The sequence below is a fragment of the Oncorhynchus masou genome, chromosome 27 (genome assembly GCF_036934945.1).
Source record: "Oncorhynchus masou masou isolate Uvic2021 chromosome 27, UVic_Omas_1.1, whole genome shotgun sequence".
Classification (NCBI taxonomy): Eukaryota; Metazoa; Chordata; class Actinopteri; order Salmoniformes; family Salmonidae; genus Oncorhynchus; species Oncorhynchus masou.
The window spans coordinates 55583964-55598719 of record NC_088238.1 but is presented as its reverse complement, the minus strand read 5'-3'; the positions used below and the strand labels follow the sequence as shown (position 1 = coordinate 55598719).

Here is a 14756-nt window from a genome sequence, read left to right as displayed (position 1 = left end):
CAAATCATCATCTGCACATTTATCACTCCAGTGTTAATTTGCTAAATTGTAAATACTTCGCTATTATGGCCTATTTATTGCCTTACCTCCTCACGCCATTTGCGCACACTGTATATAGAGTTTCTTTTTTTCTATTATGTTATTGACTGTTGTTTATTCCTTGTGTAACTGTGTTGTTGTTTGTGTCGCACTGCTTTGATTTATCTTGGCCAGGTCACAGTTGTAAATGAGAACTTGTTCTCAACTAGCCTACCTGGTTAAATAAAGGTGAAATAAAAAGTTTAGAAATCAGTTTGTGAGAAGGGGTTAAGTCTTCAACGATTAATGCTTTCAGAAACAGCAATGTAGGGTATGCGTCACCAGATGGCGCACATGCTATGTGTCTTCCATACGTCTTCCAGTTGACACAGACACGACCACGTTGTTTCCATTGTATGGCCTCGCTCCAGTTCCACTCCATCCCTCCGAGCCTCCCTCCCTCTCTCTCCGTTTACAGTAGTGCTATCTATCTTCCACTCGAATCGCAGTCTCTCTGTCAGTATACACGATATGAGCGCTATAATGGCGCGAAACATGGTACCTCTGCGTCCGAAAGGAACAGTTTCAGCGCACCTGTGCCGGGCTGTGTTTATCGCCTCGGCTTGGATGTCACTGATGGGACCCGTGCGATGTGACAGCCGGAGCGACGCGCATCGTATGCTTGACAGCGTTGGCGGTATAGGCATAGACAGGAGAGACGGAATGTTCGGACAGGACTTGGGTGATAATGATATGGACATGGAATCCCGGCGCTTCAGGAGAGCTCTATCCCAAGAGAAAGTGTCCCTGCTCAGCAGCTCGTTCGTGCTCAAAGGGGATGCCACTCACAACCAGGCGATGGTTCACTGGACGGGGGAGAACAGCAGCGTAAGTACCCGTCCCGTCCCGGTTACACTCCGTTGTGATGTAGTGGGTTCCCCGCTTGTAGCCTACACAACCCGCCAGTCACCATAACAGCCCATCCCAATTGACATAAGTTATTGTCCAGGTAATAGCTACACATGCGTCAATTATTTTTCCATCATGGCATTCATAGCTCATGCCATTGAATCCCGTTTTGTTGTTTGGCTACTCTGAATCGCATCAATATGTCTTCAAGTGCGCATCTAACAAAAAAGATTTATGCCCATGGTCTGTGTTTACAACAGCTACATTTATTATTGTGTGTGTGATGAGAGAGGGCATGGCTGGTTGCGGAGAAGTGCATCCAACCAAACCACCTATCTTTAGTTTAGCTGGTCATGATGATGTCAGTCTGTTTAGATGTGCGCACAGTGGAGGCAAGCTGTTTTTTCTGTCCCACTCAGTGCCACTTGGTTGGTGTTGACATTGTCATATGATGATACTAAAGTGTTTAAATAATATGTATTAATATCCACCTTGAATGTTTCAGTTTAAAGCGTATTTATGGCATTTGTCCAAATAATTAATTGCACATAATTCGAGGTTTATGACCTAGTTTAATTGACATGTAATTAATTGTAATTAGCAGCGCAATGTAAACAGCAAGAGAGAGGGGAAAAATAGATAGAGAGAGGGCTTTGTGATTGGGTAGAATATTGTCAGCTGTCCGGGACCGTGCAGTGTCTATTAAGGACAATTAGTTGAGTATGGTGCTATTGTCACGACAGAAAACGTACAGTTGGAAGGAAACATTTCCCACTTCTACTGGCCTGCCTGCATCCTCTTTCATATGAGAAACATCATCCAGACTGCTCTCTATCTAACGTGTCATGAACTAGATGACTAGCTCTACCAGGTTACATACTGTCTATATAGCAGCTACAGACAGTAACAAATACTATGCCAATGCTCAACCTATAATGTTGAATTAACATTTTGACTTGGCATAGAATTGGAATGAAATCGCCAAAAAAATACATATGTTTTTGTATTATAAGGGCCCATTTTCTATTCATGGAGAACTTCTGACAGACAGACTAATTCAATACTGAGACAAGTGTGAATCATCTGTCAGTCAGCCAAACACTGACAGCCTGGGACGCCATGTGTGAGTTATCCTCCATTAACGTGGCATTGCCTTACTTTGGTAAGGTCGCCGTACTGAGGTCTCCCCCTATATTGCACAGCCTAATAAAAGAAGACAAATGCTGCCATTTAATTTCACTAGGTCGGACATTTACGATTCCAGCACAGATTGATAGACATGAAAATGTAAGAATCTCTGCCCCCCCCCCCCAGTTTACAGGGCCTTCAGAGGTGGCTGTGCCCAGACAAAGGACATAGACGATTGTCAATAAATATATACCAAGGACCCAAGATGCATCATGTCTGTGGTATATCTGGTCTGAAGCAATGGTATTACACTATTTGACTTTTAACTTTTATTCATGTGTAAACAAGCAGTTGACCTTTAACACCTAATGTTGCACATTTATTGGTAGACATCCAGACCCCTGTATATAGCCTCTGTCATGTCTTCTCCTGCTCCTCCCCTCCGGCATACGACGTCGCCGGAATACTAACCACCGGAACTGCGTTTCATCATTACGTACACCTGGCACTCATTACACGCACCTGTTAATTATTATGATTCACACCTGGCACTCATTACGCGCAACTGTTAATTATTAAGATTCACACCTGGCACTCATTACGCGCACCTGTTAATTATTATGATTCACACCTGGCACTCATTACACGCACCTGTTAATTATTATGATTCACACCTGGCACTCATTACGCGCAACTGTTAATTATTAAGATTCACACCTGGCACTCATTACGCGCACCTGTTAATTATTATGATTCACACCTGGCACTCATTACTCGCACCTGTTAATTATTATTATTCACACCTGGCACTCATTATGCGCACCTGTTAATTATTAAGATTCACACCTGGCACTCATTGCGCGCACCTGTTAATTATTATGATTCACACCTGGCACTCATTACGTGCACCTGTTAATTTTTATGATTCACACCTGGCACTCATTACGCGCACCTGTTAATCATTATGTGTCACACCCTGACCATAGTTTGCTTTGTATGTTTCTATGTTTTGGTTGGTCAGGGTGTGATCTGAGTGGGCATTCTATGTTGGATGTCTTGTTTGTCTATTTCTATGTCTGGCCTGATATGGTTCTCAATCAGAGGCAGGTGTTAGGCATTGTCTCTGATTGGGAACCATATTTAGGTTGCCTGGGTTTCTCTGTGTGTTTGTGGGTGATTGTTCCTGTCTCTGTGTCTGCACCAGATAGGACTGTTGAGGTTTTCGCACATTTATTGTTTTGTTAGTTATTTCATGTCTAGTTCCTTTATTAAAGAACATGAATAACCACCACGCTGCATTTTGGTCCGCTTCTCCTTCACCAGAGGAAAACCTTTACATTATGATTCACACCTGGCACTCATTACGCACACCTATTAATCATTATGATTCACACCTGGCAGTCATTACGCGCACCTGTTAATCATTATGATTCACACCTGGACTTCATTATCTTCATCGTTTCCTCCCTTTATATGTCGCTCTCTTATGTTCAGTCACCAGTTGGTGTTATTGTTGTGTGCCGGTGTGAAGCCACATGGAATGGTCTCGTTCCTGGTTCTGTGGTTTTATTAGACGTTTCACCTGCTTCCCGACTCACAGCTCCATTATTGCAGTCTTGCTATAAGATTATTGCAGTCTTGCTGGCCCCCCAATGGTGGAACAAACTCCCTCACGATGCCAGGACAGTGGAGTCAATCACCACCTTCCGGAGACACCTGAAACCCCACCTCTTCAAGGAATACCTAGGATAGGATAAAGTAATCCTTCTCACCCCCCCCCTTAAATGATTTAGATGCACTATTGTAAAGTGGCTGTTCCACTGGATGTCAGAAGGTGAATTCACCAATTTGTAAGTCGCTCTGGATAAGAGCGTCTGCTAAATGACTTAAATGTAAATGTAAATGTGATTTTACTGCTGCTCTTTAATTATTTGTTACTTTATTTCTTTTGTTTTTCTTTTTTAGGTATTTTTTCTTAGAACTGCATAAAATCAGACTACCATTACGCTAAATGTATATAAATAGAGTAGACGTTACAACTTGTTTGACGGTAACGTAACAATGACAGCAGTGATAAGGTATCCAGTAATGGATTATATATATATACAGTGGGGAGAAGAAGTATTTGATACACTGCCGATTTTGCAGGTTTTCCTACTTACAAAGCATGTAGAGGTCTGTAATTTGTATCATAGGTACACTTCAACTGTGAGAGACGGAATCTAAAACAAAAGTCCAGAAAATCACATTGTATGATTTTTAAGTAAACAATTAGCATTTTATTGCATGACATAAGTATTTAAAACATCAGAAAAGCAGAACTTAATATGTTAAACATTTAACTTTGATTTACCATGGTACTAATAACCATTCACATTGTTATTAGACACACAGACATGGTACTAATAACCAGTCACATTGCCAATGTACTGAAGATTTATACACATTACTATAATGACTTGTAGACATTTTCTACAAACATTTACAGATGTGCGCACACACACACACACACGCACACACACGCACGCATGCACACGCACACGCACACGCACCCGCACACGCACACACACACACACACACACACACACACACACACACACACACACACACACACACACACACACACACACACACACACACACACACACATTATGTTAACAAGACAGTGGTCAGACACTGGTCAACGAGTTGACATGTGGGGTCACCAGATGAGGGCGTGGTCGTGTTTTGACCGCAAGCGGTCTGACTAAGGCTTGAGAGACATTCCCTTAAATGTCCAGGACCCCTGATGTCAGTTCCCGGAAGACATTCTGGGAACGGTCGGCCACCAAGCCCATCCATAACTCTTTAACAGCATTCCGAGTAGAAAGCTTCCACTGTTGAAAGAGCCTTCTTTGTGCTTCCCTGTGCTCTCTCTCTCTCTCTCTCTCTCTCTCTCTCTCTCTCTCTCTCTCTCTCTCTCTCTCTCTCTCTCTCTCTCTCTCTCTGTCTCTCTCTCTCTCTCTCTCTCTCTCTCTCTCTCTCTCTCTCTCTCTCTCTCTCTCTCTGTCCCTCTGTCTCCCTGTCTCTGTCTCTCTCTCTCTCCCTCTCTCTGTCTCTGTCTCCCTCTCTCTGTCTCTCTGTCTCTCTGTCTCTCTCTCTCTCTCTCTCTCTCTCTCTCTCTCCCTCTCTCTCTCTCTGTCTCTCTCTCTGTCACTCTCTCCTCTTTCTCTGTCTCTCTCCTTTCTTCTGGGAGTTGTTGAATAGCTCCATGGTGCTGAGAAGTTGTGCTCTCTCTGTCATCAACCATCAACATCAACCATCACATGACCATCAACTAATCCATCCCGCATCAACCTTCCACTATCAATATCAACAATCTCATAAACTAAACCATCACCATCACCATCAGCCATCACCGTCAACCATCACCATCAACCATCACCATCAACCATCAACATTAACCATCAACCATCAACCATCACCATCACCATCAACCATCACCCTCCCATCAACCATCACCATCAACCATCACCATCCCATCAACCGTCAACCATCAACATCACCATCAACCATCACCATCACCATAAACCATCATCATCAACAATCATCATCAACAATCACCATCAACCATCACCATCCCATCAACCATCAACATCACCATCACCATCACCATCACCATCACCATCAACCATCACCATCCCATCAACCATCAACATCACCATCACCATCAACCATCACCATCAACCATAAACATCAACCATCACCATCAACCACCAGCACTACCATCAACCATCACCATCAACCATCAACCATCAACCATAACCATCACCATCACCATCACCATCCCATCAACCATCACCATCAACCATCAACCATCACCATCCCTTCAACCATCACCATAACCATCACCATAAACCATCACCATCAACCTGCACCATCCTCTTCCTCTTTTAATGGTATCTGGTGTCTGTGTCCACGACCCTGTAGCCATTCGGAATGTACAGATAGAGAATTTAAAGGGACAGGGTGGGAAAACATCATAATGTTTTGTGATAATATGCTTGCTTGCTATTTGAATACGTAACATGTTTTTTCTCCCCCTTACCACCGCTATCTGGTTTTATTTCTGAGGCACTGACTGAATGCAAAAGGCATTTGTTTGCACTTCACATGCTAAACAGAGAGCTAATTTGGTTCCTCTAGTCTTCAGTTGGAAATTGTTTTTCACACTGGAGTCCTCCGAATCATTTACGTCATCTCTCTCTATCCATGCTCTTTGAGTGGTGCTAAGAGGCCCCTTTCTCCACCCAGACTCTATGTCAAATGCTGGGTCTGAAAGTTTAGGGTTGATCTAGTGTGTTAAATCAAATCACATTTTATTTGTCACATGCACCAAATCCAACAAGCGTAGACGTTACCGTGAACTGCTTACTTACAAGCCCTTAACCAACAATGCAGAGAATTAAAATATTTGCTAAATAAAGTAAAACGAAAAAAGTAAAAAACAAAAACAAAACAATGACAAGGCTATAGACAGGGGGTACCGGTACTGAGTCAATGTGCGGAGGTACGGGTGAGTCGAGGTAATTAAGGTCATATGTACATGTAGGGAGACGTAGAGTGACTATGCATAGATAATAAACAGTGAGTAGCATCAGCGTAAAAAAATGGGGTCAATGCAAATAGTCCGGGTAGCAATTTGATTAACTGTTCAGCAGTTTTATGGCTTGGGGTTAGAAGCTGTTACTCTTGCCGTGCGGTAGCAGAGAGAACAGTCTATGACTTGGGTGGCTGGAGTCTTTGACAGTTTTTTGGGCCTTCCTCTGACACTGCCTAGTATATAGGTCCTGGATGACAGGAAGCTTGGCCCCAGTGATGTACTAGGCTGTACGCACTACCCTCTGTAGCGCCTTGAGGTCGGATGCTGAGCAGTTGCCATATCAGGCGGTGATGCAACCAGTTGCGCAGCTGTAGAATATTTTGAGGATCTGGGGACCTATGCCAAATGTTTTCAGTCTCCCGAGGGGGAATAGGCATTGTCGTGCCCTCTTCCCTGCTGTCTTGGTGGGTTTGGACTGTGATAGTTTGTTGAGGATGTGGACACCAAGGAACTTGAAGCTCTCGACCCGCGCGCGCGGGGATGGTTCTCCCAGGAGACATGGAGTCAAGGTCTTTGCCAGGGATTTCAAAATGACTGCTTCTGCCCCCAAAGATGTCTGCTGCCAAGAGGGCTCCCTCCCTCCCTCCCTCCCTCCCTCCCTCCCTCCCTCCCTCCCTCCCTCCCTCCCTCACTCACTCACTCACTCACTCACTCACTCACTCACTCACTCACTCACTCACTCACTCACTCACTCACTCACTCACTCCCTTCATGAGTATTTTCCATTCGGTGAGGTCATTAGAGCTTGTGTGTCTTCAAACCATGAGTTCTCTCCCAATGATTCTCTCACTGATTGTCTCATAGTAACTATGACAGAGCAAGGACAAGGCAATGGCTGTTTGAATTATAACATACAGTCCTTCAGCTCTAGACCTAATGTATGTATTAACTAGTGGCTACTTACTGCTGTTGATCTGAATGATACACCTTAGAGAGTCTCATGCAAAGTTATTGTCTCATCTATCTTCGCTACTGTGGATTGATACGCTATTTGGCTAGGTGCCTATTTGGCTAGGTGCACTATTTGGCTAGGTGCACTATTTGGCTAGGTGCACTATTTGGCTAGGTGCACTATTTTTGGCTTGATGCACTATTTGGCTTGGTGCACTATTTGGCTAGGTGCACTATTTGGCTTGGTGCAATATTTGGCACAAACCATCTATACATGACACACATGCCTTCTGTACTGTAGCGAGGCCTCCCTGTCAACCCCATGGTGAACCAGGCAGACTAGGTTAGGCAGGATGCTACACTAGCATTAGAGATGAGAGCTAACTAGGGAGTACACTAAGTGATGCCTGGGGTTCCCTGGGTGGTAAAGCACAGTGTTTAGATGTTTTTCTTCCAGATTGTTCTGATGGGGCTGGCAGCAGCAGGGTGATGTGGTTGTTTATCCAGATTCTGTTGCTCCCGAGGAGGTGGTGAAATTCTCCTCTTTCCTGGTTTCTCTTTTTTCCTGCCTTCTCTCTTCATTTGTTCTTGCCTTCTGTCGTTCCGATACAATATACACGACTTTATAGTCCATACAAATACACACAACACAATAAATACGATATGGAAAATGGGACAGTTAGTACAGGTTACGTTGGGCCTGCGTCTGTCCTATGTCCCACTGTTCAGCAGCCCGATGGCTGATGGAATGAAACTTGCCCAGCTCCTATTCTACTGAACAGTGGGACCCTATATCCCTCAGGGGGGCAGCAGCTCAACACATTGGGCAAGATTGTGTGTGGGGTCCTTTATGATGCGCTTGACCTTTGCCCTTGCCCATTTTTGTCATAGAGGCCCTGAAGCCCCCTTCCATCCTGGTCCCTCTCCTTCTGACTCGAGGCATTATCTCTCTCTCTCTCTCTCTCTCTCTCTCTCTCTCTCTCTCTCTCTCTCTCTCTCTCCTCTTTCTTGCACTCTCTCTCCTCTCTCTCTCTCCTCTCTCACTCTCCTCTCTCACTCTCTCCCTATTCAGAATGAAATAACCAATTCTAGGAATGTGTGTGTTTGGGATGGGGGGGTGGTCTCCCGGCAACAGGGAAAACAACCCACCTGGCAGGCCTTGGCACAATGGACAGTTACATTTTCCGTCTTCTATTTTTCACTTCCACCTCCTCCTCCATTCTTCCTTTCTTCTTTGATTGACGTTCTTCTTTGATTGAGTTTCTTGCGTTTTATATGTGGTTAGTTTCTTCCTGGAGATGGGGACTTTTTAATATTGTTCCTATTGAAGTTGTTTTGTGTGGCGTCCCTTTTCTTCTTCTTCCTCAGTGTTGTGTCGGAGTGTGGGGAAAGTAAAAGTTCCTGGGGTTGCCGTGACAACAAGGCTGGAATTCTGTAGGGGTCATCCAGTGGATGTGAGATGTTCGTGAATAGCATCAGAATGGGCTGGTGCCTCCTGCTGTTCTTCAAACTGACACCGAGAGACCTACACTCTTTCAACCATTGAAAGGTCTCTGGATTTGGTGTGTGTGTGTGTGTGTGTGTGTGTGTGTGTGTGTGTGTGTGTGTGTGTGTGTGTGTGTGTGTTGATGCCCTGCTGCTGGTCTGGTACAGTAGAGATCAATCTAATAGGAGGGAGGGGTTATGTAGCGACACGGTGAGATAGATCCCGTAGTGGCTCAGCAGGGATCCCTCCCTCTCATCTGCTCCTCACTAACATCCTCACGGATTGAAGATTGGATTCTGGCCAGGCACTTTATACTATACCTGTCTGTCGCACCAGGTGTGAGACACTGTACTGCACCTGTCTGTCTCACCAGGAGTTGCTTTGTTTATTATACTGACAACATGTCTACTGTCTGGCCCATCTTCTTCTTGTTGTTTTATTTATTATACTGACAACATGTCTACTGTCTGGCCTATCTTCTTGTTGCTTTGTTTATTATACTGACAACATGTTACTGTCTGGCCTATCTTCTCCTTCCTTTTTCATTGGACTTGTCTCTATTGGTGGAACAGGCTGGGTTTTCCAAATACTGTGCCCTGGCCCGAGATGGGTTCTGTGTCAGTTGGCAGCAGTCAAACTAATAACAGGAATCCAGACGTAACTCAACCCCAGAAACATGGTTGAAACGCGGTTCTGCCACCCAGGTTCTCTTGTGGTGATGTACGTGCCCTGCTGCCGTGCCAAACCAGCACTCACACACCGAGGTGGGAATTTGCATGAGTTGACGGACGGACACTTGCCAGCAATAACTTCTTCAGGAAATGGTGAACTGTTTGTGACTCACCTTGATATCAATTAGCACGCCCCATGTCCCGGAGGAGGGGGAGGCTGGAGGAAGAAGAAGATGGAGAAGAAGGGGAAAAAAGATAGAGAGGAGAAAGAGGAGAGAGAGAAAGATAGAAGAGAGGAGGAGAGAGAGGAGAGAGAGAGAGGAGAGAGAGAAAGACAGAAGAGAGGAGGAGAGAGAGGAGAGAGAGAGAGGAGAGAGGAGAGAGAGAGAGGAGAGAGAGAAAGACAGAAGAGAGGAGGAAAAATAGGAGAGAGAAAGAGAGAGAGGAGAGAAAGAGAGGGAGAGAGAGAAAGAGAGGAGAGAGGAGAGAGAAAGAGAGGAGAAAGAAAGGAGAGAAAAGAGAGGAGAGAGAAAAAAAGAGAAAGGGAGGAGGGAGAGAAGAAAACGTGGTAGGCTCTTTTCATGTTCATGTTACTTGGGCGGTGCGACAAACGAGCTTGTCAAAAATAGATCCCTCTTTTACATGAAAAAGACACGGCCAATGATATCATCTCACAACACGGCAATGCCACCATATTCTTTAGTGATAGTTATTATATGGCTTTCGCTGCTTTCCGCTAACTGTAGCCTGAACGATTAGGAGACATGTTGTGGGATACACAGAGAGAAGTGGAGAGCGCCGACAAATTGAATCATTGTTTTGAGCTCTGGATTATCAAAACATTGGCTGTTGGTGAATTTAGACGTTCTGCACAGCATCCAAGGAAACACATAGCGGGGTGATAGTTATGACCAAATTACTGTCACTGAGAAACATCAGGTAGCCTACCATCGGATGTGCCATAATAGGTTTTTCAATGTATAGCATACATTAAAATGTTACATGATATCATGAACTATACATTAGCAGAACCTATAGACTCCCAAATGCATCATGTATGATAGTTTATTTTATTTAACCTTTATTTTGACAGGGAAGACATATTGAGACCTAAGTCTCTTTTACAAATGTGCCTTTATAACACAATATAAAATAAACATTACCACTATATATATATATATATACATTTTTTTTACCTTTATTTTACTAGGCAAGTCAGTTAAGAACAAATTCTTATTTACAATGACGGTCTAGTAACTGTGGGTTAACTGCCTGTTCAGGTGCAGAACGACAGATTTGTACCTTATCAGCTCGGGGATTCGAACTTGCATTTATTTGGGCTGCAATATGACGTGCCATTAACTCTAATGAACTTATCCTCTGCAGCAGAGGTAACTCTGAGTCTTCCTTTCCTGTGGCGGTCCTCATGAGAGCCAGTTACATCATTGTGCTTGATGGTTTTTGCAACTGCACTTGAAGAACCTTTAAAAGTTCTTAAAATGTTATGTTTTGACTGACCTTCATGTCTTAAAGTAATGATGGACTGTCATTTCTCTTTGTTTATTTGAGCTGTTCTTGCCATAATAATGGACTTGATCTTTTACCAAATCTGCTGTATAACCCCCATACCTTGTCACAACACAACTGATTGGCTCAAATGCATTAAGAAGGAAAGATATTCCACAAATTTACTTTTAAAAGGCACACCTGTTAATTGAAATGCATTCCATACCTCATGAAGCTGGTTGAGAGAATGCCAAGAGTGTGCAAAGCTATCATCACGGCAAAAAGTGGCTACTTTGAAGAATCTCAAATCTAAAATATATTTTGATTTGTTTAACACATTTTTGGTTACTACATGATTCCATATGTGTTATTTCATAGTTTTGGTGTCTTCACTGTTATTCTACAATGTAGAAAATAGTAAAAAATAAAGAAAAACCCTTGAATGAGGAAGTGTTCTAAAACGTTTGACCGGTAGTGTATATACATTCATTAGAATACAAAAGTCATGGTAAACACAAATAAAACATCACAAATCACCCAGAAGTCAGTGAGCATTGGTCTTTCTGGCTTAGCAGTCATGAGGTCAAAATAGCCCATATCTACCTTTAGCACGTTTTCAGCCTGTCCATTATCACCACAGTATATGACAGTCAGTAGCTTGTTATAAAAACACTCTCTAAATCTCTGAATATCCCTCCGTCCTGTCCTGGTTGTTTATGGTCTTATGGTTTATGGTCTTATCTGTTTCCCAGGTAACTTTAGCAAAAGTAATTCCACCAAAGTGTCCCGTCTACCACCGCCCAGGAATGAGAAGGAGAGTGATCTGATCCCAGAGCCTCAGCTGTGCTGTTATTTATTGCAGTTGGGTCTTGCAGCGCGGGAAGGGAGCGAAAGCAGTGGGCGTCTCCTCAGAATAACGCTGGGGTAAACAGAGAGGCAGTGCATCACTCAGCTAATCACATTCTGGGTTCAATCCAAAGCCGTCAGCATCAGGGAGAGTCTAGCAAAAAAAACACACAAACAGGGACACGGACACACACACACACAATCTACCCCCCCCCCCACTCCTCTCCCTGTCCATCTCGCTCTGCCTTCTCCTGTGTGTATTTGGACAGGCTGTTTGTATGCTAATCCGGTGTCCGGCATGCGTTAGCTGTGAAGGGAAAACGCAGCTGATTGTCTCAGCGTGCTGGGGCTGAGGTGAACAACACTAGCGTTGAGCACCAAAGCAGGAGAGGGCCTGGAGGAGGGGATTCAAGCTGCAGCTTCTCCTTTTGTTTAATCCTCTTTTCACCTGATCATTTCTCTTTTCCCGCACGGCGTTGTCACACCGACACACAACCGACAAAATACTTGTTCAATGGTGTCAAGGAAGCAAAAGCTGCCTCTCATGGATCCGGTGGAAGCTTATCCTACGTCCTAGGCCTCTGTCCTACGTCCAAGGCCTCTGTCCTATGTCCAAGGCCTCTGTCCTACGTCCAAGGCCTCTGTCCTACGTCCAAGGGCCTCTGTCCTACGTCCAAGGCCTCTGTCCTAGGCCTCTGTCTTACGTCCTAGGCCTCTGTCCTACGTCCAAGGCCTCTGTCCTACGTCCAAGTGTCCTACGTCCAAGGCCTCTGTCCTACGTCCTAGGCCTCTGTCCTACGTCCAAGTGTCCTACGTCCAAGGCCTCTGTCCTACGTCCAAGGCCTCGGTCCTACGTCCAAGGCCTCTGTCCTACGTCCAAGTGTCCTACGTCCAAGGCCTCGGTCCTACGTCCAAGGCCTCTGTCCTACGTCCAAGTGTCCTACGTCCAAGGCCTCTGTCCTACGTCCTAGGCCTCTGTCCTACGTCCAAGTGTCCTACGTCCAAGGCCTCTGTCCTATGTCCTAGGCCTCTGTCCTACGTCCAAGTGTCCTACGTCCAAGGCCTCTGTCTTACGTCCTAGGCCTCTGTCCTACGTCCAAGGCCTCTGTCCTACGTCCAAGGCCTCTGTCCTACGTCCAAGGCCTCTGTCCTATGTCCAAGGCCTCTGTCTTACGTCCTAGGCCTCTGTCTTACGTCCTAGGCCTCTGTCCTACGTCCTAGGCCTCTGTCTTACGTCCTAGGCCTCTGTCTTACGTCCTAGGCCTCTGTCTTACGTCCTAGGCCTCTGTCCTCTGTCCTACGTCCAAGGCCTCTGTCCTACGTCCAAGGCCTCTGTCCTACGTCCAAGTGTCCTACGTCCAAGGCCTCTGTCCTCTGTCCTACGTCCAAGGCCTCTGTCCACGTCCAAGGCCTCTGTTCTACGTCCAAGGCCTCTGTCTTACGTCCAAGGCCTCTGTCCTACGTCCAAGTGTCTTACGTCCAAGGCCTCTGTCCTCTGTCCTACGTCCAAGGCCTCTGTCCTACGTCCAAGGCCTCTGTCCTACGTCCAAGGCCTCTGTCCTACGTCCAAGTGTCCTACGTCCAAGGCCTCTGTCTTACGTCCAAGGCCTCTGTGCTTCGTCCAAGTGTCCTACGTCCAAGGCCTCTGTCCTACATCCTAGGCCTCTGTCCTACGTCCTAGGCCTCTGTCCTACGTCCTAGGCCTTTGTCCTACGTCCAAGGCCTCTGTCTTACGTCCTAGACCTCTGTCTTACGTCCTAGGCCTCTGTCTTACGTCCTAGGCCTCTGTCTTACGTCCTAGGCCTCTGTCTTACGTCCTAGGCCTCTGTCCTCTGTCTTACGTCCTAGGCCTCTGTCCTCTGTCCTACGTCCAAGGCCTCTGTCCTACGTCCAAGGCCTCTGTCCTACGTCCAAGGCCTCTGTCCTACGTCCAAGTGTCCTACGTCCAAGGCCTCTGTCCTCTGTCCTACGTCCAAGGCCTCTGTCCACGTCCAAGGCCTCTGTCCTACGTCCAAGGCCTCTGTCTTACGTCCAAGGCCTCTGTCCTACGTCCAAGTGTCCTACGTCCAAGGCCTCTGTCCTCTGTCCTACGTCCAAGGCCTCTGTCCTACGTCCAAGGCCTCTGTCCTACGTCCAAGTGTCCTACGTCCAAGGCCTCTGTCTTACGTCCAAGGCCTCTGTGCTTCGTCCAAGTGTCCTACGTCCAAGGCCTCTGTCCTACATCCTAGGCCTCTGTCCTACGTCCTAGGCCTCTGTCCTATGTCCTAGGCCTCTGTCCTACGTCCAAGGCCTCTGTCCTCTGTCCTACGTCCAAGGCCTCTGTCTTTGTCCAAGGCCTCTGTCCTACGTCCTAGGCCTCTGTCCTACGTCCAAGTGTCCTACGTCCAAGGCCTCTGTCCTACGTCCAAGGCCTCTGTCTTACGTCCAAGGCCGCTGTCCTTCGTCCAAGTGTCCTATGTCCAAGGCCTCTGTCCTACGTCCTAGGCCTCTGTCCTACGTCCTAGGCCTCTGTCCTACGTCCAAGGCCTCTGTCCTACGTCCTAGGCCTCTGTCCTACGTCCTAGGCCTCTGTCCTACGTCCAAGGCCTCTGTCCTACGTCCAAGGCCTCTGTCCTAAGTCCTAGGCCTCTGTCCTACGTCCAAGGCCTCTGTCCTACGT

The 14756-nt window shown here is 46.0% G+C and overlaps 1 pseudogene; it reads left to right on the top strand.

Moving 5' to 3' along the window:
- Positions 1-510: 510 nt before the first annotated feature.
- The window catches only part of LOC135516439 (VPS10 domain-containing receptor SorCS2-like), a 473003-nt pseudogene continuing 458757 nt past the window's right edge, over positions 511-14756 (top strand).